The 27083-nt window shown below is 44.8% G+C and overlaps 1 long non-coding RNA gene across 1 annotated transcript; it reads left to right on the top strand.

Annotated features, from left to right (window-relative positions):
* The first annotated feature begins 8185 nt into the window (after positions 1 to 8185).
* LOC136611462 (uncharacterized) lies at positions 8186 to 11804 on the top strand. The gene is made up of 3 exons (XR_010790278.1): positions 8186 to 8257; positions 8916 to 8959; positions 11090 to 11804. It is a non-coding gene; the product is annotated as an uncharacterized lncRNA (long non-coding RNA).
* Positions 11805 to 27083: the final 15279 nt, after the last annotated feature.

Raw genomic sequence — 27083 nt, 5'->3', positions numbered from 1 at the left:
AGCGGTTGTTCCACATATATGATGCAAACTGCACATCTTCTTTGAGAAGACCACCTCCTAGAAGACCACGTTTCAGCACAATTATGGGTGCTCATCTCAAGGAGGTTTCACTGTATACCTTGGAGCCACTATTTCCTTCTATTCCATTATTTTGTCAGTATGTCTCTTAGATTTGACTTTGTACATGGTGGACAGTGAAGAGTTCCCCAGCAGGTACACAGATGCAGACGTCACCAACAACCACCAGAGACTTGTATATTCCTCCTGTGTATACACGTTTCCTAGTCTGCAACCTTCTTGGCCAATGTTTGCAAGATTTCATTAGTTTATGTGATCCGCTACATTGTATCTATTTCACCAGTTTGTGAGACTTTATAATGGTTAAAGGGAAGTGTTGGATAGCGGCTTCCCTGTCAGCCAGCGATCTGCTTGTTCTATGACTTAAAGGAGTATTCCCATCTTGGTCCATCATAGGCGAGATGAGAATACTGCCCAGTATGCTGCAGCAGGGTGGCCAGAGACTGCTCCAACTGGCTGTGCAGTGCTTTCTCTGTAACTCCCATAGAAGTGAATGGACGTCACAAATAGTGCAGCACAATGAACTACACTGTTTCCATAACTTAGGAACTATAGAAACAGCATATCCCGTTGTGCTGCTTCTATAACTCTTCATCACTTCTATAGCCCCCTTAGCTGTTTTTGCGCCCCCACCCTACCAATAATCTAACTTTTATGGCTCATTCTGAGGATATGCCATGAAAGTCTCAGTTGAGAAAACCTTTAATTCTTTAATTATACCCTATGGTATCTTGTCTATTGCCAAAGGTGCTGCTTAGGGGAGCTGTGGGACCCTACAAAGCCGACAGATTAACTCATTAACGACCGTCCACACATCTTTTGATGGCTGCTGTTAAGGGACTTTAATCTGCATCACCATAAAAAATGGTACTGCATTAAAAGCCTCGCGAGGGTCTACCGTCACGGAGGAAGTCAGTGCTCACCTGTCGTATGACAGTCAGGTACTTGCTCTAATAGCGGGAATCAAAGGTTTCTTTGCACCTTTACACACCGCAGTCAGTGCGTCTGTGGCATGTAAAAGATAGACAGAGGGAGGGGGCTCCTTCTGTCACCCATCGGACCTCCGTGATGTGATCGCAGGGTCCCGAATAAGTTGCTATAGCTGCCAGATATGGTGGCCTGTGAGGCTCATTCTCTGACTGACCTCATAAGCTTTCTAATGCACTATTATACTAATGTATAATAGTGTATTAGAAGAATGAAAAAAGATGCTGATGATTAAGTCCCCTAGTGGGACAAAAATAAAACAGTTTAAGAAGTATAAAAATAAAGATAAAAAACGACAAAACCCAACTATGTAAAAAAATTAAAGAAAATGAAAGAAAAAAAAATAAAAAAATCACACATGTGGTATCACTGCATTTGGAATGACCTAAAGAAAAATAGTTAGTACATTATTTAACCCACACAGTGCATGCCGTAATAAAGAAAAAAAAACAAAACATGCCAAACATAGCGAATTTTGCCTATCTTGCCTTACAAAAGACAGAATAGAAAATAACCAAAACGCTGTATGCATCAACAGATGGCTTAATTAAAAAGTATAACTCATTACTTTATTTATTTTATTACTGGTGGAGGGGAGGGGGTGAGGAGTTTTGAAGCTTATGCCCCCAATCTTTTCAGACTTTAGCAGACTTGAGTCCAAGTGATACTGCAGACCCTTCATCTAATCACAGCACAACTCTAATCATTTGCCTGAGAAGTAACTGCATGCTTAGCTTTGCATCAAAACTTCTAGGGGCTTGATTTTTCTTTTATAAAGATTGTATTTCTTCCGATATATGTGGTTACACCAGCCTGACGAAGGGGCCTAGTAACCTCAAAGCTGACATAGGACTTTCCAGGCTAGTCAATAAAAGGTGTGACCCCCTATAATACTTTTGTCTTTTTATACAAGAGTATCTAACATCATAGCTATTTTACACTCAAACTCTAATAGACTCTTCCTTATTTTGTAGTCGGCTGCCATCTAGTGGAGATTTCTAGTATGGCATCCTAAGACCTCCAATTGTCCTGTCTCTATGAGATAGAAATCCCAAAGAGTATAATTTATCTGTTGCTTCTCAGCAAAGTCTGTCCAGCGGCTATTACATATCCGCCAGCGGCCAGCACTGCTGCTTGCATTTTACACACAATTGCCAGGTTGAATTCGCAAATGCAGTTGCAGCCCAGCAATTAGCTCTAAGGCCTAATGCCCACAGCCGTGACGGGCTCCACAAGTGGAATACCGCAGCGGAGCCCATCACCGTGCTCCCCAGAGCCTCCATACTTACCTCTGGATCCGCTGCCCGACGTCCCGCATGACGCTCCGGCGCGCATGCGCAGTAAAGTGCATGACGCGCCGGCAGTGTCATGTGTCGCGCCGGCAGCGTCAAATGACACGCCTACAGCATCCCTGAGTAGAAAAAAGAGGTTCCCAGCAGCACAACATATATCCTCACATAGAGCCAGGCAAAACAGTGTGCAAAAGCCAGTCAGGAAGCCTAAACCAGAGAGGCTCCAAGGGTGCAGTCAGGAATAAGGAAATAGTGACTGGCAGCATTCAGCAATGTAGAAAAATACATATATTTTTCTACATTGCTGAATGCTGCCAGTCACTATTTCCTTATTCACGCCTACAGCATCCCATGACGCAGCCGGCAGGGAAGCGTTTTCACGCTATCTTCCGTGACAGACGGCTTCCCTTGACTGCAATGTAAGCCGTACGCCCGCGACAAATAGAACATGCCGCGGGTGAGTACGGGAGAATTCACGGGGCGGAATTCCACGGTGGAATTCCGCACCGTGAGCATTGCGCTATTAGGTTCAATAGAACCTAATAGCTGTGGGGCAACGCTGCAGCTTTCCGCCATGATGCGTGGTGGAAATCCACCCGTGGGAATTAGCCCTAAATCGTGAGCATCAGTGGTGCGAAGAAATATTTCTGACCATAGAGTTCTTTATAATAACTGTACACGACTATGGGGGCTGCCATCTTACTGGAACTGCTGTTAATAGAATTTAACAATGTCCTTTATGGCAGTCACATGACCACAGGAACCTGCATTCTGGAGAGAACTCTGACTTCTGTGGGAGAATGACCTAGACATGTTCTGTGATCTGTGCAAAGGTCACTGTGCAGGGAGGGGAGGAGGGGAGCTGTGATCAACATCAATTGTAAATGGTGGATCCTGTATTATCTATATAGTTGTTATCTTTCATTGTAATCCTGCTTGTGATGGTAATGAGATGCCTACAGAAAAGTGATCTCTACAGAATAGAAAGTGTCAGCCTATTATGAAGTTCAATGGCCAGAGCAAAAACTGCAAAATATTAGGACCTTTTTTTTCATGTAGATCATGACATCAAAATAAAATAAATTTTAAAGAAAATCACCAAAAATCCTTGAATTTAAACAATAGGCCATTTTCTACGGCTACATTGCCTTTAAGTGTTTACCTCCAGTCTTGTCCCAACAGACCGGACTGTCTGAAGGAGTGAGGAAAAGTCACAATTAAGAAAAACAAAGAAACACAAAACAAACGCCCATAACAGAAGCGGGTGTGTGATCCCTGAAGGTGCGGGATGTTAGTGACCCAGGACTACTCAGTGAATGAGTTACGTGGAGTGCCAGTAGTTCTGTAGACCTGGAAAGGGATTAAATTACACTTTATGTGAGGATTAACATTGTTCCGGAAATTTCAGGTAAATAATAATATTTTACAACCCTTCCACTGTATAATAAGCCTATACAATACGGCCATACAGCGGTATATAGTTCTGTACACCATAATACTACCTTCATACAACACCCTGAGAATGGGGCTGTACAATGCACCAATTTATTACACTCGCCATCTTTCACACAAAGGCTTTTCCTCCTTCCCGATGTAACACATATTCTGGGATTGCTGTCACACAGCCAAGCCAGACTTCATAGACACTTGTTGTTATATACGGAGGCTGGTGAATTCTAGACATATATTTCTTCCTTCCTGTGCATATTGCACTGCAGTACTTGTTACTGCGTAATCTGGATTATAGGAACAGTTGACGGCAACCATTCAGTAATTTTAACGGTTTTCTTGCCAGAACCGCTCAAACAGAGATTTCTGCCTGAGTGCTGCTTATTTGTGGAGCCCGGTGATGGTATGATGCATATATACACTAAACAGTTGCCCACCTCCAATCCCCACACCACACTTTATGGAGGAGGCCGTAGCCTCCTTAAATTTTACCTCAGCACTATAAGACATAAAAGCTGTGCTGTGATTGGTTGCTATGGGTAACAAAGACAGATTTTCTTTTAGACCGCCTTCACAAATCTGCCCCATGGTGCTGAAGGGTCGGGCTGGAGTGGGAGTTGGGATGACTCCCTCCCCTTCTATAGGACTCTAAGAATTCTCTGGCGTTTTGCTGCCAAAAGATTGGATAAGACCTATGTTTTGACGCGAGTTAAAAAAACGCACAATTTTTTAGGTGCGTCAAACAATTGTATGTCTAAAATAACCCACAGGAAACCATAGGTCCTTTGAGACGCGATTTTTTGACGCACCTATTTTGTGTTAAAATGACGTACGTGTGAAAGAGGCCTTACTGTGTTCTTCTTGCAAAAGCAAATAGTTACTGAGGAAGGCTATGTCCAAAGCGGTTCAATTAAGGAAATACAAGAGGCCTTCACCGCCAAGTACCCTGGTCCAAAAACACCTGCTAAATATTGTATATAAAGCCTGGTTCATGAAATGGCGCCAAACTGGGTCAGTTGCAAACATGAAGGAACCGAGAACTGTTGGTTCAGACGTCCGAAGTCATCCATGATATTTAGCAGCAGATTGTAAATAGCCCTCGACAATCAACTTGGAGACTGCCCCAGCCAGCTGGTGTATCAAGGACGACGTGTCGGTGAGTGCGGCAATTTCTGAACATGAAACCATAGTGAATAACGTGTGCAGCAACTGAGTCAGATGGGGTAAACGGGTAAATTACTGCACGTGGCTGCGGACGATGAGTGCTGGAGGACTTTGGGAGGCATTGCTGTACTTTATGTCAAAGCGTGGCTTCCTTTATCAGGTCATGTGACCTCACAGAATACAAGGTACTGATCTACTGACAATCCCCACCTGACTCAGGAAACCCCATCCCACGACCAGAAGATTGGCCAACATGTTGTGACGCACCCATAAGTGCATAGCAGTGAATGGGGATTACATGTTGTAGCATCTGTTGTAACATGTGGGTAAATTAATAAAGCTTTGGGAAAAACAATCCCCTTGCTCGTTCTCCCTGTGACAGTATGGTCGGAGGCAGGCTACTTTTCTGTGAACCACCCCAAATTAGATTTTTTTTCACTTTGACAGAAAACATCATGTACCTCCTTCTTTCTAGAGGTTATTGAATATACCAGAGGCTTGACCCGATTGCCAATAATGACTACTTAATATGACGTAGCCCCAAATGTTTCATCTGATTGGCAGTTATGACGTAGTAGTTGTTCATTGGCTGATTCTGGAGGCGTGTCATCATTCCTGGAAGGTTTATAAAGACCTCCCTAGCGCCCCCACCTACATTTAGCCCCAATCCCCCTGATGATGCTGTCTGTCCAGCAAAATATGTCTGGATAGGGGAGCTTTATGCTCAATCTGCTGGTAGGCAGTGTAGCAATACCCTAGAGATCTAACTGCTGTTAGCAATGCCCACGCTCTGCAGTGTTTAGTAATACCTTAGTAGTTGTGCTTGACAAAAGGTTTCACTCCATGCCAGTTCCTCTCGCTCTGCTGCCACCTAGTGTACTAATCACTAACTGTCGGTAATTCAGATTTTTTTCTTTAGATATTTAAATATAATAAAGGTTACGTTTTACTAGTGAATGGAGCTTTACGGATCTGAGTAGTGCTGCTGGCACTTTCATAGGTAGATCATACATCCAGCACATTATCTCTGCTATGACATACATGTCTATACACACTGGGGCAGATTATTGCAACTGTGACAGAATTTCAGTGCAAACACGTGTGTAAACTAATTCAAATAATAGGTGGATTAGAGAGCGGTGTCTAAAGGTGCGCCATATTTATCATCCACAATGAGACACTGATAAGTTCGGTGTATTTTGAGATTGTTAGTCTAAGCTTTGCTCCGCCCCTTCCATTGCTGGCTGCGGGCAGGGAGGGGCGGAGCTTAGCTCCGCCACATCCCCTTCCATTACAAACAGCCGGAGTGGAGGAGGGGGCCAGTGAGGGGGAGGGAATCGGGAAGACAAATCAGACAGCAGCGTATATCGGCCGGCCGTGAAAACCGCGGCCGATTTACGCTCCTGTGAATAAGCCCTTAGGCTGGATTCACACGGGCATCAACATTTTTACGTTCTCCCGCCGGCGACGTAAAAAAATGCGTGAACAGGCACATAAATCTAACGTTTGTGCATATATGCTTAGTCCACAATACCATTGGGCGGGGGGAGACAGTTTCGCTCTGCTTAACTGTCTGCCCCTTTCCTCCCCCTCTCTCGGCGGTAAAGGAGGGGCAGGAGCTAGTGTGCTAAGCTACCGCCCCCTCCCATTGCAAACAGCCGGCAAGGGGCAGAGAGGAGCAGGGAAGGAGGTGGGAGTTTAGCAGAGACGCTGCTAAACTCCCTCCCACTTCCCCTCTCGGGCAGCGGTCATAGGCTTCCATAGGAGTCTATGGGGCCACGAGCGTAAAAGCGCCCAGCCGCTTTTACGACATGGGAATACGCCAATGGGGGCAGTGTATATTGGCAGGGCGTGAAAACCCAACCGATATACGCCTGTGTGAATCCAGCTGGAGTTGCATTCTGTCTGGTGTATTTATCTGCAATGCTGCATGTGGGACCCACTGTGTTGTCGGGGGCTACCCTAAGGGGTTAAATTGTTGCCACAACAATGGACTGGGAGTTGTGCCAAATTATTGCGTGCGCAATAAGACTGAAGGTCCTGTGAGGGTGGAGATTGGGTAAGATGTTACTGCCAGGTACAAGCTGAGACTTGTAGTTCTCTCCTCTTATACCATCTCACATCCCATAATAACAGCCTAGATGTGCTGTCAGTTGTAGTTCTGTTCTATCCCCTCCCTCTAATGTCATCTAACATCACACAGTGACAATATGGGGATGCTGGGAGCTGTAGTCCTCCGCTCTTATACCGTCTCGCATCCTATAAAAACAGCCTAGATGTGCTGGGAGCTGTAGTTCTGTTCTATCCCCTCCGTCTTCTAAATATGGGGATGCTGGGAGCTGTAGTTCTCCGCTCTTATATTCTCTGGTAAGTTCCTCTGATATCCATAATTCTGGACCTACTTGAATGTCTCCCGGTGGATCTTCAGCAGCGGCAAACTGCACGAAATTTAGGAAATTCCGGTTTTGCAAAAACCCCTCTGCAGTGTAAATTGCGCTGCGGTGTCTGAGGGCGGCTTCACAGCCCATTGTTTTCAATAGGTGCATTCCCATTTTCACTTTTGGGCACGAAAAAACGCAGCCTGCTTTATTTTGGTCCCATATGGGGCGAAGCAAATGCGTAACCAAGACCGTCACGAGCGCGCAATACGCCGCAAAATTGTGAACACACCAGGGACTAAATTAGTTTTAATAGTCTTTTAACGAGGCGCAGCTGTATCCTGCACCCACGAGAATGGTCCCGGTCAATGCTAAAATACAGTAAGATGCGCAGCGTGACATTCACGGCACAGAAAAGTCATGCTATCGCCTGCGGTCTGCGCACACGCTCGTGGGATGCCGACCTGAATCCTTAGGATGTGAATATCTGCTGTGGATTCTCAGTGCAGATATCAGCTTAAGGCCATATCCACACAAAAGGCGGTTGTGCAGCGTATTGCGCATGCAGAATGTGCCCAGACGGTCGCATTCACATCCACGGATTTCGTTTGTGGAGAAAAAAAACATATGCAGCATGGGAGGGGAGGAGCACACCGAGAACATGGCAGCCGCGGCTCCTTACTTCTCTCCCAGCCGCCAGTAAGACGTCCCGCAAACCAACAAACTTTCTAGGAAGTTTCCTAAAACTTCTCTTCTGTAGCAAACTCCAGAGTGGCTCCTCTCACGCAAGGTTGGTCACGTGTCCGGTCACATGGGTGTGACGTCAGCAGAGGTTCTTTGGCCCGCAAGGTGTAGCACCTTCAACCAATCACTGCGCATCACGGAGAGACAGCAGACCCAGCGGCTCAGGTAGTTTACGATGTGCTGGCTCCCAGGGGGAGGAGGATGACAACAACTCCACTGTCTGCTGGGGTCCAACAGGAACTAATGGAGTTACTGCAGTTCATTAAATGACCCCCCTGTCCAGCGGGGGACGCCTGCAGTTAACCCCTTCATGACGGCCTGGTTTAGGCACTAATGCCCACCCATTGGCTAAGTGTTTATTGTTGTTGCACTCCTCGGTCATCACTTTTTCCGCTGACCCTCCTTATTTCAGGGCTTGTTTTTGTGTGACTGGTTGCATTTTTGATGGCATCATTTTGGGTAGATGAACATTCTAGAACACTTACTTTTATTTTTATAGTAGTTTGGGAGTTTAGTTTTTTATCCACTGTTCAGATTGCTGAACAATTATTGTAGTCGTGTTGTTGTCCTCCGGCGCCGCGCATTTCCTGCAATATTAAGTTTATACAGTCAGGGTTTTTTTGCGTTTGGCTCTCCAGCAGACATCACGCCCTTATTTTTCCTCCAGCGGACCTCTGCTTGTATTTGCGGGATGAGCTCCAGTCATCGTTATATTATTTTTGGCAATACATAAGATTTCAATCACTTTGTAGTTATTTTTTTTCCTAGAGGCAAGATTTAAAAAATCTGCAATTCTGACATTTTTTTAATTTTTTTTTTACAGTTTGCTTGTCAAAAACTTCAAACCCACCTTCCTGAAATCTTGTGGTAAGCATCTTCACCGTATGGGGCATATACACCCATTGTAAAAGAAGACACGCACCTAGAAGGTGGAATCAAAGGAAACTTCTCTGAGTGATGTGATATTCATATAAGTGGTTACATGTCAGAGCAAAAGGAGTTTATTGTGGAGAACTGAACATTAAAGGGAGGCTCTAGTACCCTGCTGTACCCCCTCTAGCTTGGATACAAGATGTGATACAGGCGGGTATGGAGGCTCTAGTACCCTGCTGTACCGCCTCTAGCTTGGATACAAGATGTGATACGGGCGGGCATGGAGGCTCTAGTACCCTGCTGTACCGCCTCTAGCTTGGATACAAGATGTAATACGGGCAAGCATGGAGGCTCTAGTACCCTGCTGTACCGCCTCTAGCTTGGATACAAGATGTAATACGGGCAAGCATGGAGACTCTAGTACCCTGTTGTACTGCCTCTAGCTTGGATACAAGATGTGATATGGGTGGGCATGGAGGCTCTAGTACCCTGTTGTACCGCCTCTAGCTTGGATACAAGATGTGATACGGGCGGGCATGGAGGCTCTAGCACCCTGTTGTACCGCCTCTAGCTTGGATACAAGATGTGATACGGGCGGGCATGGAGGCTCTAGTAACCTGTCGTACTGCCTTTAGCTTGGATACAAGATGTAGTACAGGTGGGCACGGAGGCTCTAGTACCCTGCTGTACCGCCTCTAGCTTGGATACAAGATGTGATACAGGCAGGCATGGAAGCTCTAGTACCCTGTCGTACCGCCTCTAGCTTGGATACAAGATGTGATACGGGCGGGCATGGAGGCTCTAGTAACCTGTCGTACCGCCTCTAGCTTGGATACAAGATGTGATACGGGCAGGCATGGAGGCTCTAGTAACCTGTCGTACCTCCTCTAGCTTGGATACAAGATGTGATACTGTTGGGCATGGAGGCTCTAGTAACCTGTCGTACTGCCTTTAGCTTGGATACAAGATGTGATACTGTTGGGCATGGAGGCTCTAGTAACCTGTCGTACCGCCTCTAGCTTGGATGTAAGATGTGATACTGGCAGGCATGGAGGCTCTAGTAACCTGTTGTACCGCCTCTCTCACACGGGTGAGAAAATAGCGTGAGATTTGTGCGCTGCGAGATGCACAGTCTGAACCCCGGTCTTTTGAATGGTTTCATACACACGAGATGTTTTCCCAGGAAACAGCATGTTCTATCTTACGGCGTTCTCTTGTATTGCATCACCCAACACTTGCAATACGGCCGGCGGCAGCATCACTCGCCCCATTCCAAGCATTAGGAGAAACTCTGCGATCCTCTGCCGCGGGTGTGACCGCTGCGGTCGGGGATTGCTTCTTCCCCGAAGTGATGCAAGGCTGTTCTGCCATGAAATCGCTTTGCATCAAAAGGAGAATTCACATGGTGGGGCGCGATATGGGGTCGGGATTCATATGGTGGGGCACGATATGGGGTCGGGATTCACGGACCAACACAATGCTCACAGCCATATTCCTCCTTGTAAATGGCCATAGCGTATAACCCACTTTTGTTTCCTTAATGTATTGATGTTGGTGAAAGAGACGTATGTTAGTAGCATACGGGCATTCTTTGAGTTATATGGCAGCCATCCGTGTCAAGACCGCCTAAACGGTGACCATCTTGTCATTTTTCCAGCTCTGCTGAAAATCATAGAGTGGTTTCGTTAGCCTTCCGAGTATATTGCCGGAGGTCATCATAGTAAATAAAAAAAAAAAAGTTATATATATATAAAAAAAATATATTTTTTTTTGCAATGTTGCGCCCATGCACCGCGGATTCTCCTGCTACTGATCGAGCGTGTGTAGGAACCCATCGCTCTTGTATGCTCATGCGCTTTATGCTGCTGAAGGTGTATCCGCGTATGCTTGGCACCACGACTGCAAAAAACAGTTATTTAAAACTATGAAGATCCTCTGCTTCCACAGGCGGCGCTGTAACCTAACGTGATTTGAGGCACTGGAGGAACCTTCTGATCACGTGTGGATTAACGCTGCGAGACTACAGCTGTGCCGCGTGCAGCCGGCCGTTATTTCACGTAATTAATAATTGTAGTCGAAGCAACTTCATAGGCCAGCCGCTTTACCTTTACTCTTACATTTCAGGACTGCAGACAACATGGGCGACGTGAAGGAAGCGCTATTCATAAGCGAGAGCCCGGTACCAAATACACAAACAAGCGAGCCAGGCCATGCCAACACTGATCCTTTGGCGGAGCAGCATGTACCCTCGCCGCACGTCTCCACTTCAAACCAACCGCTGCCTTTGCGTCGGCGCAGGCGACGGTGCTGTCACAGGGAGAGAGGCTCTGTAGGCCGCCGTTACGTAGAATCCGAAGTCTTAGATTATCTGCGCACTGGACGGGATATGGACTGGGCGGAGGCTATGGGCCAGTCTCTTGCTGCGTCTATTCGCCGATTCCCAGAGCATCGACAGCTGCCGCTTTACATAGCATTGTTGACCGTTGTGCAGATTGCTGAGGATCCGTACTGTGCAAGGGCTCTATTTCTAGGTATTCGTCAATTTGGCTATGATGGTACCTTTCCCCAAGGGCCACCTGGTCCACCTGTTTGGACCTAGATTGCAGCAAGCCTCTGCGTGCCACCCTCATGTAGCCCATTTGTGCCACCTTCAGGCCTTATGGCTCATTAGCGGCACAAGGCAGGCCTGCCAAGCAGGAACCAGAGCTAGCTGTCATGGTTCAGCAGCAGCTTACATTACTTTATAGTTACATTTTCAGTTTTGTTCTTCATTTTTGGCCTTTGTCGTTTGGCTGATCTTTGTGTGACAAGCCTTTACATAATGCTTACTGTTTGTTAATAAACCGTTTTGTCATAACTGTTTTCTGAGTATTGTTTTTTTTTCATTCTTATTTGTTCTTAGGCCCAATGTCCACGGGCGGGTGTGATTTGTGGAATCCGCGGTGGTGACCCATGTGGAAGATCCACAAATCAAGCCGCGTATAGGAAAACATGGGCATCCTCAAATTAAATAAAGCGGCATGCTCCATTTTAGTGTGGATCCCGCATGGACGGCTTCCATGGAAGTCAATAGAAGCCATGTGATCCGCGGCCCCTATGCACTCGCATTGCGTAAGGGCCGTAAATTCTGCAGGAAAGCAGAAGTGTTTAAATATAAAAAAAATAACCCTCCACTGCAGATGTGTGATGTGTGCCGGCCGGCGCATCCGCACCGAAGAAAATGAAGACCCGGACTGGTAAGTAGAAGTCCCGCAGTGCCCTCGGCCGAGAGCAGGATCGGATTCCGTTGAGGCCTCCCACATGTAGAATCCGATCCGCCCGTGGATATGAGGTCTTTCATTGTGTGATTCAATATTGTGCGGGGTGTCAGAAAGGGGGCCATCTGCATTCCTCAGCAACGGTGCGCTAATGCGCAAGAAACGTGCTTATATTTTTACTTCCCACTTTAATCCGCAGCTATACTGGACTTTATGTGTCTTCTGTATCAACCATAGCAATCCCAAAAAATACCATTTAAAGTTTGTGCGCGCTGTTATACGGCAATAAGCAAATGTTTTATTACTGCTTGTGCGGCTTTACCGTTAGCCACTTAAAATTGCCATATTTAGTTAATTGCACAAGTCATGGCGAAAACGGACACAATTGAAAGACACCATTTTATTTTAGGAAAAAAATGTTTATACAACATGCTGAGTTTACTGTAAAGATAGTTTACATCTCTGTTTTGCTCACACAAGAAACAAAAAAAAATCAAAAAAGGAGGAAATGGGGAAAAACACAAATAACCACAACAATTTTTTTTTCCCACAGAAACCACAAAACTGCAACATCTATATCAACTTTACAATACTTTATTTACACCACCCTTGCAAGGCATGCTTGTAGCCAGAGTACCGAGCCCACTAAGAAGTTAAAGTAGTCTGTGAGAGTTTCCCGGACTCTAAAGGCTCATTTACACACAAAGATGATCGCTCAAAATTCATTCAAAAGATAGGGAGATTGTCAGTTTTAGCGATTGTTTTTGCATAAGCTGCTAATGGGCACTAATGCCCATTAGCAGCTTATAACCTTCATTTGCATGTAAATGAGCATCCAGGAGCTGTATGCAGAGAACAGCAGGTGGTATGTTCTCTGCATTCAGCTCCTTTTGTTCTGCTATGGGGGTGTCAGCTGAAGACAATGTAATCAGTACTCCCGTGGAGAACACATTGTGCGGAACACAATGGATTTTATGCTCATCGAAAAATCATTGTTTGGCATGAAAGTAAACAATGGTAGCATTTACACGCAATCATTATTACTCAAAAGCCATTGTTTGAGCGTATTTTGAACGATTATCATTGCATGTAAATGGACCTTTAGCCTGGACGTTCCAGGGTGTCTCAAGGCTGGCAATGCGCCTTGCTGCAGGTTGTATTTTTTCAGGGTTCATGCGCGTCATGAAATACCTGGAAATTAATGAAAGTCATGGAATTGTCTGACTTGTCATGGATTTTTGTTTTCTGTCATGGAATTTTTTCTGAGTAATAACAATAATTTCTAAGATTCTTGTGTGTTTTAGTTATGTTTGTCCAAAACAATTTCTTTATTCCATTACGATCCAGTATTGTGTTTAACACTATAGGCCAAAGGAATAAAGAAATTGTTTTGGATAAACAGAACTAAAAACACACAAAAATCCCAATACTCAGCCCTAAAAAGACAAAAAATATTTCAGATTTTTGAAGTTTTTGTTCTCAACAGCCCTCTCATGGTTGGGGATTTTTTATTTAAAATAATATATATCTCTTGAAATAGCTTGACTAGCTGTGTGTGTGTGTGTGTGTGTGTGTGTGTATGTTTGTTTGTATATATGTATGTATATCTCCCATGTTTCCCTCTGGAGCCTCCTTTTTAACGCATCGCAAAGCAGGAACTTGCTATTTTCGTGTGATGCGTTTTTATTAGAGATGAGCGAGCACCAAAATGCTCGGGTGCTCGTTACTCGGGACGAACTTTTCGCGATGCTTGAGGGTTCGTTTCGAGTAACGAACCCCATTGAAGTCAATGGGCGACCCGAGCATTTTTGTATATCGCCGATGCTCGCTAAGGTTTTCGTTTGTGAAAATCTTGGCAATTCAAGAAAGTGATGGGAACGACACAGCAACAGATAGGGCAGGCGAGGGGCTACATGTTGGGCTGCATCTCAAGTTCCCAGGTCCCACTATTAAGCCACAATAGCGGCAAGAGTGCCCCCCCCCCCCGCACTGTCAGCATAAAGATCGTTCTCCTCTGCCATAGCTGTAACAGCTGTGGCAGAGAAGAACGATGTTTGCCCATTGAATTCAATGGAGCCAGCAATACAGCAGGTTCCACTGAAAGCAATGGGCTGCCGGCGATCGCAGGATGAATTGTCGGGAAGGGCTTAAATATAGAAGCCCTTCCCTGCAATTCATCCAGAAATGTGTTACAATAAAAATATATACCGGTGTATAAGGCGACGGGGCGTATAAGACGACCCCCCAACTGTCACCTTATACGCCGGCAATACAGTGGAGCAAAGAATAAAAATCATTACTCACTTCTTCTGACGTTCTGCGGCGCTCCTGCAGGCTGTCGCTCCCTCCTGGTTCCCGGCAGAGCATTGCTTTCTGGACGCAGGGCTTGAAATCCCCGCCTCCAGAAACACAGCCAATCACAGCCATGCAATGACATCATTGTCATTGGCTGTGATTGGCTGAAGGCACGTGTGTTTCTGGAGGCGGGGATTTAAAGCCCTTCGTAGAGAAAGCAATGCTCTGCCGTGGACCAGGAGGCTGTTACAGCTGTGGCAGAGAAGAATGATTTGTCTTCTATATGTTCTCAATGGGGTCGGCGCTGCTGCCGCCGGCCCCATTGAGCGCATATAGAGAAGGGCAGATTTTAATACTCGGGTGACACCTAATCTCGCCAGCCACTCACTGCAGGGGGGTGGTATAGGGCTTGAACGTTGCAGGGGGAAGTTGTAATGCCTTCCCTGTCTTTCTATTGGCCAGAAAAGCACGCAAATTTCTCAGGGAAGAAAATCAAAGTAACCCGAACACCGCGTGGTACTCGTTACGAGTAACGAGCATCTCGAACACCCTAATACTCGAACGAGTATCAAGCTCGGACGAGTATGCTCGCTCATCTCTAGTTTTTATCATTAGAAAGTCCTATTCACTTTCATGCTAAAAAATTGTGGCAAAATGGCTCGAGAAAGTTGTAAGTGGCAGTCATGTTTTTGCGAAAAAAAGCATTTCCGACGCTCAAAATTCAATTTTTTTTCAAGAAGCAATATCGTGATCGCCGGTGTGAAGGAGCTCTACATCTCTGATTCCGTGTATTTCGAGTTCCACGAGTGTCATTGAAAAAAATCAAGATTTTGTCATGTAATTTTTTGGGGGAAAATCTCTATGGCCCCTGTCTTTCCATTTCTTCTTCAAAAGGCTCGTCTTCCATAAATTGTTCAATATCCCACAGGCTTTGATTACATCTACAGCTTGATCGGGAGACATCTATAAGGTATCATCCAGAGCAAATCCAAAAATTCCAAAACGCATTCCATATAGCGTCTGGCGCTTGAAAGGAGGTGGTTGAAAATGGGCTAAGCTGCAGTTAGATGCTGTCGACGGTAAGGGCACATCACATGCTGGCTCAGCACAAATCTCTTGTCGGCAATGATTAGATATAGAATGGTGGGTCCCATTGTTCCTGGCATTGTGGCAGATTCTGGCAGGTGGTAGCTGTAACTACTCGTCCTGTAGGTGCTGTCCCATGCGCCATGCACTAAATGCTTACCCGTCTGCCGTGCTGCCATGAGCCCCAAACGTCTACTAAAATAAACTTGCTTTTACTGTCGGCCAAAGCCAAAAGCACAACGGGAAATAATGATTATAATTAAAATAATGCGACCCTGAATTTGGTGATTTGCGCACCTGCACATGTTTTCCATCCAGAGCACCAAAGCAGAAAGGGAACCTGCATCTGTCCCAGAATCCTTTGGCAATTTTTAACCAGCCTGATGTTGAAAGACTTCGGTCTTCATTTTTTACCAAATGGCCTTGCATGTCGCGGACACTATTTTTGAAATCGTCAATAGTCCAAGGAGAAATTAAAACTCAAGTGCAGAACATAAAATATCCGTTGCATGGTTTGAAAAAACAAAACAAAAAATATAGGCATTGACTACTTCCATTTCTGCCCCAAGGGCTCGCGCGTCATCCTCTCATAACACTGTTGGAAGTTTCCCTCTCTGCTCCTTGACTCTTTTTCTTAATACTGCACACGCACATTAGCCAATACCTATGTCATTTGAAGCAGATATCCATCACAATTCTCCGTGCGAAGTCTGATAATCCAATCACCAAATCCAGCAAAGGAAAATTTTCAGTCCCTCCATCCGCTTTGCAGGCTGTTACGTAACTTTTCAGCTATTAGAAAGCTACGGTGACCAGAAGCTTACCACATGGCTAATATATTGTATTGACCTTTGCTTTTTGACCCTATTGGGAGCTAGGGGTGTGACAGGGGCGTTCCTCCTGTCAAACCCCTATCTTCCGGTGGCGTCAAGATACACTAATACCCACTCTGGCATCGCTTTTGGCAACTTGTGATATCGTCGTGATTTTCACACAGCGATATTGCAAGCGCCAAAGTGCAGGAGCCCTTAGTCTCTGCGGACTGTATGGTCAGGAGCTTCAGCAGGCTCCTCGCACACGTCCTGCCCGTGCGGGTGTCTCAGTGGGACTTTCAGCCGCTTAGGTAACCGATCCTCCAATCCCAGGCTCTGTTTTGTTCTCACATCACTGTCTTCTGGCCAATCCTGTTATTTCTTGCATTTGGCAGACTGACAAAATCACTTTCTGCAACCAATAGCAAGGGTCATACCCTGTTGCTAGGCAGACTATCTTACTCATCAGGGGTACTGCTTTAACACATTCCTGGACCTAGAGTAAGTGCTAAAACTACCTTAGTTTCTCATAGATTTGTAGCACCCTTCTGGGTCACTTTATTTTTTTTTTCACTTTACATGCACTGAAAATCAAAAAAGCTGAGTGCAAACACATAATAAATATCCCTGGGGGTGTGTTCAGAATCACAATTTTAAAGCGGTTGTGAAGGAAAGAGCGCCACCCTTGTCCATTAGCTATGCCTGGTATTGCAGCTCATCTTCATTCAAGTGAATGAGGTTAAACTGTATTGTAATGTAACCCTGGTTGGGGAGTGGGGTTGGAATAATAATCCTCCCCAACAGGCTCTAGCGTTAACCCATATGGGACATGGAGACCTGAGTAGAACAATGGGTGTATAAATGGGTTTTTCGTCAGTGCTTCCACTCAGGACGGGGCCTTTGACATAAGGATCTCTTCCTGAGAATTACCTGTGTATTACCATGAACAGGCAACCAATCCTAAATTCACATTATACAACATCAATATAATTATAGTGAGATAACAATAAAGATCATCACAGCAACTTTATAAAGTCATAATTGGGAATAGCACAGATATACATTGAATATAACAGTCAATGTTTAGACTAGAAGTCCCAATTAATGGTACATAATTATAATATGTATGCAGGGAGTCCCATGCACAATAATGGATCTTGAGGCCGGGACCTCTGTAGCTGGTGGAAGATGCAGGCTTTGTCAGAAATAACAGGACAATCTGCTGCAGTTCAGGAGACTGATGATGACGACGACGACGACTAGAAACTTCTTCCCCCAACAGGAAGAGGGATGATGATGGAAAGACTAACTGCACTACACTAGGTCCCTAACTCTATCTAGTCTACCAATGATACCAGACCACTACTCTCCCTATGGGCCAGCGATCACCTAATCTGTCCCTATCCCTATACTGGATACCGTCCCTAATACACTGATCATACTGTGGGTATCACATAACTACGTATGATTGACCAGAACTACTTAAAGGGGTTGTCTCGCGGCAGCAAGTGGGGTTAAGTACTTCTGTATGGCCATATTAATGCACTTTGTAATGTACATCGTGCATTAAATATGAGCCATACAGAAGTTATTCACTTACCTGCTCCGTTGCTAGCGTCCCCGTCGCCATGGATCCGTCTAAATTCGCTGTCTTCTGGCGTTTTTAGACGCGCTTGCGCAGCCCGGTCTTCTGCCTGGTGAATGGGGCCGCTCGTGCCAGAGAGCTGGTCCCGCGTCGTCATCGTAGCTCCGCCCCATCACGTGTGCCGATTCCAGCCAATCAGGAGGCTGGAATCGGCAATGGACCGCACAGAGCCCACGGTGCACCATGGGAGAAGACCTGCGGTGCATCATGGGTGAAGATCCCGGCGGCCATCTTGGAGAAGGAAGAAAGAAGTCGTCGCAGAGCGGGGATTCGGGTAAGTAATATATATATATATATATATATATATTTTTTTTTTTTTTTTTTTTATATTCTTTATTTTATTCAAGTGATAACATACAAGAAATGGTCAACTGTTTGTTTGTTACAGAGAAACATAGTTACAGGTTTTAGTTGAACATTGCATTACAACAAATAAAATTTTTCCATTTTTCAGGTGGGGAGTCAGGGAGGGGATAGGAGGAAAGAGAAATGTTAGGGAAGGGGGAAGGGGGGGGGGGGTAGAGGAAGCATCTTTTGCGTTTTTGTCCGGCTGTTCCCTACATCCAGAACCACATATGCTTTTTTTTTTCTCAAGCGTTCTATTTCTTTTAGAGGAGTGAGTTTCTACGGGTGGTTTAAGGCACTCCTGTTGTGTGTGATGCTAGGGTTGTATATTAACTTGGTTGTGAAGATAAATTTCCTGTCCAGCGTTCCCAAGTTTTCTCAAATTGCTCATGTGTCCTGTTAGACCAGCTTGTTAGCTCTTCAAATCTACGGATTTCATTTACCTTAGCTATCCATTGTTCATAGGTTGGAGCCTGTGTCTCGAGCCATGCCATGGGTATTAAGGTTTTAGCTGCCGAAATAAGGTGTGTGGTCAAGTTTGATTTCGATGGTCTGTAGTCCTCTGATACCTTGGCTAAGAATATGTGCTCTGCCTGAAGGTCGAAGGAGTCACTGGTTACTTCCCTTATTTTAGTTTCTATCTGGTTCCTGAAGGGTCTTATCAAAGGGCAAGTCCACCAAATGTGCACTAACGAGCCTATGTGTTTGTTGCACCGCCAGCATTTGTTGGAGTTAGCAAGTTTATAGGCATAGAGCCATTCTGGTGTTTTGTACCAACGTGTGAGCAGTTTATAATGATTCTCTTGTATTTTAATGCATCTGGAGTAGCCGTGTGAGCCGCTCAGAATTGATTTTACTTCTTTATCTGATAACTGTATCTTAAGCTCCATTTCCCATGACCTAATGAAATTGGGTCTTGTTGTGTCTAGTCGTGTTGTAAATTTTTTCTTGAGAAGAGCAAGTTTTCTGCTGTGAGTATTTTGTGCGGACGCTATTCGCTCTAATTCAGTTAGCGGGCGTGAGGAAGGAAAGGATTTATTGAATCTGTCTATGATTTTGGTTAAGTGTAGAGTTTGTAGATGATTGAGGCGAGGGCATTGTGTTTGTGTTAATAGCGTTTCAGCGAGCTGTTCACTTTTGTTTGCACGGTGCGACCAGAGGTCGGCTAGGGTGAGTTTATTGAAAATAGACCACATTTGTCCTGTGTGCTTATCCAGCTTGATTTCTAAATACTCTGGAATGAGCGACAGAGGTGCTATAGGGGATGGATGAGGCGCAAAGTCTTCTCGCAAGGAATCCCAAGTTTCACATGCACTCTTTAGCAGAGGGTCATATGAAGTCTTTTTATAGTTTTTGCGTTGCGGGTGCCATAGGTCCTTTAAGAAAGTTGGTCCATGGGTTGCCTGCGCAAGGGCGCTTACTATTGGGTTTTTTGAGGGTTTTACTAGTTCTAACCATCTATTTAGTTGTATTGCCTTATAGTATTGTGTCATATCCGGTAGATTGATACCTCCTCTCTCCCTTCTCTGGACCAGCAGCCTGTGAGATAATCTAGGTCTTCTATTGTTCCAGAGAAATCTAGAAAAAATTGTTTTGATGTTTTTAAAAAAGCCGTTTGGGATGGAAATCGGTATCATTTGCATCTTGTATAAGATCTTTGGGACTATGTATGTTTGGATCAGGTTTTTCCTGCCAAACCAGGTGAGAGAGGGTAGGTCATAAGATCATAAGAGTGTTGTTATTTCTTCTAGTAGTGGGATAAAATTTTTATTGTATAGGTACTCAGTTTTTTTTTGTAATTAGTATCCCCAGGTATTCTATTTGAGTTTCGGACCAGCTAAAGGGAGTGAGTAATTTGAGTTTTTCCGCAGTTGGTGGTGGCAGGGTTATGTTTAATACAGTGGATTTGGAGGTGTTGACTCTAAAATTGGAGACTGAACTATACATATGCAGTATTTTGCTGATTTTGTCTAAGCTCTTCTCCGGGTTCGTTAAGATGAAGAGTATATCATCTGCGAAAGCTACTGATTTAATTGAATGGTGGTTCAGCTCGATTCCCTTTATTTCCTTAGACTGTCTGACCATTTGTAATAATATTTCTAATGAGAGGATGAAGAGAGAGGGGGAAAGGGGGCATCCCTGTCTTGTGCCGTTAGTTATTGTAAAGGGCGAGGAAAATATTTCGTTGATTTTTATTTTTGCGTGTGGGTTAGAATATAATGTAAATATGGCTTGGATTAATATGGGTGGAAATTTGAATTTAGCGAGTACTGCCTGCATGAAGGACCAATCTACTCTATCAAATGCTTTTTCAGCATCAATTCCTAAGAATATAAGCGGTATTTTTTTGATTTGGGCGTATCTTATGATGTGTAAGAGGCGGGTTGAGTTGTCTTTCCCCTCCCGGCCTGCAACAAATCCAGATTGCTCTTCACTAATTAGGTTTGGGATGACTTTACTAATTCTTTTTGATATTAGTTTTGCCCACAGTTTGGCGTCGAGATTTAGAAGAGAAATGGGCCTGTACCTACCACACTGGAGTGGATCCTTGCCCTCTTTGTGAATAAGTGTGATAAATGCTTCTTGGGTCTGTTTGGGCAGGTGTGCCCCTTCCAGTAGGGCGTTACATGAGGCTGCTAGTTGTGGTAGAATTATTTCTTGGAATTTTTTATAATAGGCCAGGGGGAAACCGTCAGGACCAGGGCTCTTGTGTAGAGGGAAGCTATTTAAAACTAACGTTAGTTCTTCTAGCGTTACAGGTTTTACCAGATCGCTAGCCTCATCGTCACTTAGGGATGGGAGATCTAATGATGAGAGCAGGTCTTCCGTTTTTTTCTTTTTGTCATCTCTGTTGTAGTTGTCTAGCTTATTCAAGTTGTATAGGTCTGTGTAAAATTCCTGGAAGACCTGCGCTATTTTAATGGAACTGTGTTGTGTGTTCCCTGCTCGGTCTAAGATGTTGTGTATATGGGATTTACCCCTGGCCTTTTTGATAAATGAGGTCATTAGTCTACCACCCTTATTGCCAAGTTGGTGTTTAAAATAGAGCAGGGATTTTGCAAACTTCCTGTTTAATATATCCTTCAGTTTTTCTGAGTTCAATCAGTTTAGTTTGGGCCTCTTGTGCTTTTTTTTGTTTAGATAGCTGTTCTAGGGCTGAAATTTGTTGAAGTATGTTGTCGATTTCTTTTTGATTACGTTTTTTCTGGGCTGCACCTAGGGCTATGAAGAGGCCTCTGATGTAAGCTTTGTGGGTCTCCCATACTAATGGCTGTTTTTCTGGGGACATAGTGTTTTCTTTAAAGAAGAATGATAAATTACTTGATATAGTTTGGACTATTTCTTGTTTGTCTAGCAGTGACTCGTTTAACCTCCAGCTCCAACTTTTACGTACTGAGCCCGCTAGGGCGAGGGATGCTGTTATTGGTGCATGGTCCGAGACTGTTATATTTCCTATACTTGGGTTTCTTATTTGGTGGATTAAGGTTGAAGAGGTGAGGATGTAGTCGATTCTTTGATGCGTTTTATGAACCTGCGAATAAAAGGAATAGTCTTTTGTTGATGGATTGAGGGTTCTCCATATGTCGATTACCTTAATGTCTTGAAGGGCGCTTAACAGTTTTTTCCTCGCTTTCTGAGGTATTTGGGATTTCCCTGAGGAAGAATCAAGGGCGGGATTTAGGGATAAGTTTAAATCGGAGCCTATGATTATTTTACCTTCCGCAAATGTTTTAAGTTTACCTAGTGCTTCTAGCAACCACGTGACCTGGTGTGTGTTTGGGGCATAAAGGTTTGCCAGAGTGTATGTCTCTGAGTATATCTTACCCTTTAAGAAGAGTATTCTTCCTTCACTCTCTGTTAATTTGTTCTCTAATATAAAGGGGATCGTGGAGTGGATAGCTATAGCAACTCCTTTAGATGCGCTTGTGGGATGGTTGCTAAAGTACCATTTATCGAATGGTTTTTTTAAGAGCTTTGGTGGGTTTTTGCCTTTAAAATGGGTTTCCTGTAGGAAAACTAGGGATGCTTTAAGTTTTTTCAGTAACCATAGAACTCTACTCCTCTTTTGTGGAGAATTTAGCCCCTTGGTGTTTAAGGTTGTGATCGTAATTTCGTCTGCGCTTGGGGCTTGTTTGAGAATGTTGCGTGTGGGTCTGGGTTCGTCGGACATTGCAGATGCCGGGGATAGGGTAATATCTGGATTAAGGGTTGTTAGGAGAGGGGGGGTGTAATCAATAGTCCTATACCGGATTTCCTGGAATTAGGTCCAGGAAATAGATATTTACACTTTTAGGTTAACAGCTAGTTTGTCTGTAACCGTGCGAGTGTAATTTGTTCCAGACATATAGCGCCCCGCTTAGTGCAGGAGGCAGATATATGTACATAAGAAAGTTTTTTAATGTTTTTCTCAACAAGTAATATCCTGTGTAATCACGCCCACAACACAATCTTTCGGTTGCGAGCCCGCTACACAGGTCAAAACAGAGCTACAGGAGACATAAGTTGCGTGTGTCAGTCCATCCCCCAAGAGGTTGGGGGGAGGGAAGGACCCAGGCCTCCTTCAAATATCTACTTAACATTACAACAAGTTAACATTTCAGTTCACCAACTCTGCCGCCAGAACTCCAGCGCGGCCGGGCGTGGGGTCAGGCCCACCGCGAGAAGCCTAAGGGCCTCTCCCGAGTGGGCCCGAGCCACCCGGCCGGGGCGGAGGAAGCAGAGACTAGTGCGTCTCAGGATGAATGTATCTGCAAGTGTGGTGCGAAGAAGTACTCATCTGTTGCTGATTAAGTCCTTGTCTGAATTTTTCGTCATCTCTCTGGGGTGGAGGGCTCCAGTTGCTTTGTAGGAATGTTCAGGAAGCTCTGGTCTATGTGGAAAAAAAGAGTCTATAGAGAGAAGTAGAAAAGTGGTAAAGAGGTTAAGTTCTGTGAGGACCATTTATCCGGTTGCAGGTGCTGGGTCCATGTAGCAGCGAGCTGGTTATTAGCTGGAACAGTCCATCAAAATACGTTATGTTTCTGTGTTTCCCACTTTCTCAAGGGTCCTTAGGGTTGGGAGTTTCCGTGGACTGAGATTGCTGAAAGTCCAGTCTTCCTCTGGTTTTTCTGTCTCTTGGTGATCTGGAGCGTGATACTTCTTTCCAAGGTGTCTGCCTCTCTATTTTTTTCTTTGCCTCTCTCTCTCCAAGGGGCATCCATGACGGTATCTGTATTGGCGTTATGTCTAACACGTTCCAGGCCTTTTCTAGGTCTGCTGGAGTGTGTATAACAATTCTTTTGCCATCTTTCAAGATTGCCAAACCGAATGGGAACAACCATGTATACTGCAAGTTTTTTGCTCTAATCGCCTCAAGAAGTGGCTTCAATTGTCTCCTCTTGGCAAGGGTGGAGGGAGCTAAATCTTGATAAAGTTGGATATTAGTTTCTTGGTGTTTTAGCTGGCCTCTGTCTCTGGAGGCAGTTAATACTGCCTGTGTATCATTGAAGGAGAGAAGGCCGCAGATTATGTCTCTGGGGGGGGGGGGGGTCCCCCACTCTTGGCTTGGGTCTGAGGGCTCTATGGATTCTTTCTATGACGATCTGTTCAGCACGTTCTTCCCCCAACAGATCCGTGAATAGAGTCGCTGCCATATTTCGGAGGGCTTCAGATGTAACTGATTCCGGCAGACCTTTGATTCTGATGTTGCGTCTACGGTTTCTGTTCTCTTGATCTTCGATTAGAGTTAAAGCTTTGTCAATTTGATCTCTTTGCATTTCCATATTATCAGAGAGGTCGTTTGTTTGTGTGATAAGGTCCGTGCATGTGTTCTCCAGATCCTCCACTCTACTTCCGATCTGTTGTATTTCTGTTTTGATCTCTGACAGTTCTTTCAATACTGGGTGAATGGCTTGTGATAGCGCCTTCTTGAGAAAGTTCTTTGATATACTTGCTCTATGCATACTGTTTAATTCTGTGTCGTCGTCACTATCCATTTCTGACGCTGAATAATTTTCGTCTTCTGTTGCAGGTGCAGGGTTTTTTTTGGTTGATCCCGCTGGGGACTGAGCACTTTTTTTTTTTCAGGTAACGTTGTAAGTCTGGTTGGCTCTTGGAGGTCGACGGCTGTCCAGCCGCAAAGCTGGCTTTATCCTTTGTTGGTTTTACCATTTCGTTTCTCGTTGAGGATTATTGCCTCTGCGTAGGGCACAAACGTCAGGAACAGTCTAGAGCATAGCTGTTACGCAACTTGCGTTGCCCAAAATATTGGAAGCTGATATAAGTGTCGGTACACTTTAAATACGAGTATATATTTATTTGTGGACTCGTTTGTTTCTGCTGTCTGGGGTCGTGGTTCGCCACAAAATCTTAAAGGAGACTGAGTGGATCACAGCTAGCGGATATAGGTACTGCGTATGGTATGGAGCAATTCTCAGGCTTGTTAGCAGGGTAGGTGTTTATTCTGTCTATGGGCCTGCCTGCCCTGCCTGGAGGTATGCTGTTTCACTTAAGTGAGAGCACTAGCTGCAAGGCTGGGGAGGGGGGGAGATAACGCTTACCCTCCTTCCTCTAGTTAGGGGAGTCTGCGGCTTCCAGACAATGCCTCCCGCGGGTTGTGGTGAGTAGACTATTTTCTTTTTTGTTACTGGTCTGTTACTAGATCTCTGTATTCCCGCTATTTTCTATGGCCTCTCCCGACCTCTTTTTAGGCCCCGTCAGTGTTCCGCTGCTGTAGGCAGTGTGGTGAGAGATCCCCTCTCTAGTACGGATTCACTGGGTGCTGTGTGTGGGATGCGATCCGCCGCGGCCTCTTCCGGCCGTAAATTTAGTCCCCGGCTCCGGAGGGTCCGCTAGGCCTCACTCGCGGTGGTGTTTCTAAGCCGCCTTTCTGCAGCTGCAGGGTCTCCGGTGACACCCTCTGCCTCCGGGAAGTCTTATGTTACACGGAGCAGCTTTGCGTATGTGGAGGATGCGTTAATTCGTTGGTTTAATCACTTATCTCCAGCGAGCTCTCCCGAAGTGCGACTTCCCGCTCTTGTGGTTAAGCCACGCCCCCATATTTATTTTTTTTTAACCCATCCCTTGGGTTTGTCTCGCGCCGAACGGGGGGCCTATTGAAAAAAAAAAAAAAAAAAAAAACGTTTCGGCGAGACAACCCCTTTAAGCTGTAGCGGTTATCACTGGGTCATATTAGTGACCAACACTTCGGACATAAAAGAAATAATCAGCAACAGTAGATGTAGCAGAGTTGAGATCACTAGCTCTGCACAGAAAAACTGAAAGTGGATGGAAAGTAAAGTATCTGTTGCTCTACTATAGTTAACATACTGCACCATATATATAAATAAATCTTGTTATTTGTATAGCGCCAACTTATTCTGCAGCGCTTTCAGGTACTTTTTTAATTTTATTTTTTCATCTATTACCCCCCACCAAGCTGGGTACTCATTTTACCGACCTGGAAAGGAGCCGGCAAGGAGCAAGCTTCACGAACCACATGGGGATAGAACTTGCAACCTTCAGCGCGTGAGCAAGAGCTTACACTCTGCGCCACATGAGGCTCTACATACATACATTTCGGTACCAAAAGTTACATCAAAATCTACACTAAATGGTAAGAATTTGGGTGGGGAGTTGCTGCTGATTTTTCCTCTGAAGAACATCCATATAAGACATTTTGTAATATATCCTAACAAAGAAAAATGCCTTGTTCTTTATGTATGAGCTATTATTTCTCCCCCTGCCTTCTGTACGGATCAGAAATCTGCAGTGGAAGATGAGACAAATACTCAGCACACTGAAAGATGAAATTATAGCTGCCCATGGAAGTCTATGGAGAGTAGAGTGTGAGTGCTACAGAGAGATAGGGAAGCAGGATCTCATCTTCTCTAGAAGTTCAGTCTATGGGAGAAATTGTAACAACTAGCTACCATCCACCAGCTCAAGGAAAGAGACAGAGCCTGCAAAGAGGAAAACTGGTGAAAGATTCCATCTATAATGGCCAGAAATAATGCTGATCTGTGTGTACTCATCTACTTCTCATGTACACACACAACATTATATTATGGAAAGTTACCGGAAACAACAAGTATACTTTAAAGTGTACCTATGTTTTCAACAAGTTTTCTGAAATATAACAGGTTCTTCTTACCATCCCATTTGTTGCTGTTTGCACCCTATTTCATGTTTTTAAGTGTTGATTTTCAGGTGAGCTTCCACATTTTCTGCTGTCCTGCTGTTTCCAATCCTAGCATACTGACAGTAGTTAACTTTCCTGTACTTCCTTTCCCTCATTTCCCACTCTGTATTACTCTCTCTGATCCAATCAGCGCAAGGAGACAGTATCTGAATGCCCACCCTTCTGCTGTTCCAGGATGATTGTAGGAGCTGGGCATTCAAAGACATTCTGGCCATGTGGTCAGTAAACCCAATATAATGTGTGCACGTGAACACACACACTGTAGTAGAAGACGAGGCAGAGATTGTGAAGATTGCAGATAACTATGTATGCAGATCTGTCATCCTGCGAGTGTAGGGGAACAGCCTGTGAAGACAGCCCCTCCCCCACAGCTAAGAAAATATCCCAGTAATTACAGAAGCTTAATAACTAACAACAGGCAGTGGATGGCAACGGTGCTGGAAAGTCGACCCTGAGTGGCAGCCACTTCAAATTTGAATTACAGTGGTAAAATAACATT

Source organism: Eleutherodactylus coqui, chromosome 2, assembly GCF_035609145.1.
Source record: "Eleutherodactylus coqui strain aEleCoq1 chromosome 2, aEleCoq1.hap1, whole genome shotgun sequence".
NCBI classification, from domain to species: domain Eukaryota; kingdom Metazoa; phylum Chordata; class Amphibia; order Anura; family Eleutherodactylidae; genus Eleutherodactylus; species Eleutherodactylus coqui.
Note: the sequence above shows the minus strand (reverse complement) of the source record. Positions and strands in the feature narration are given on the sequence as shown.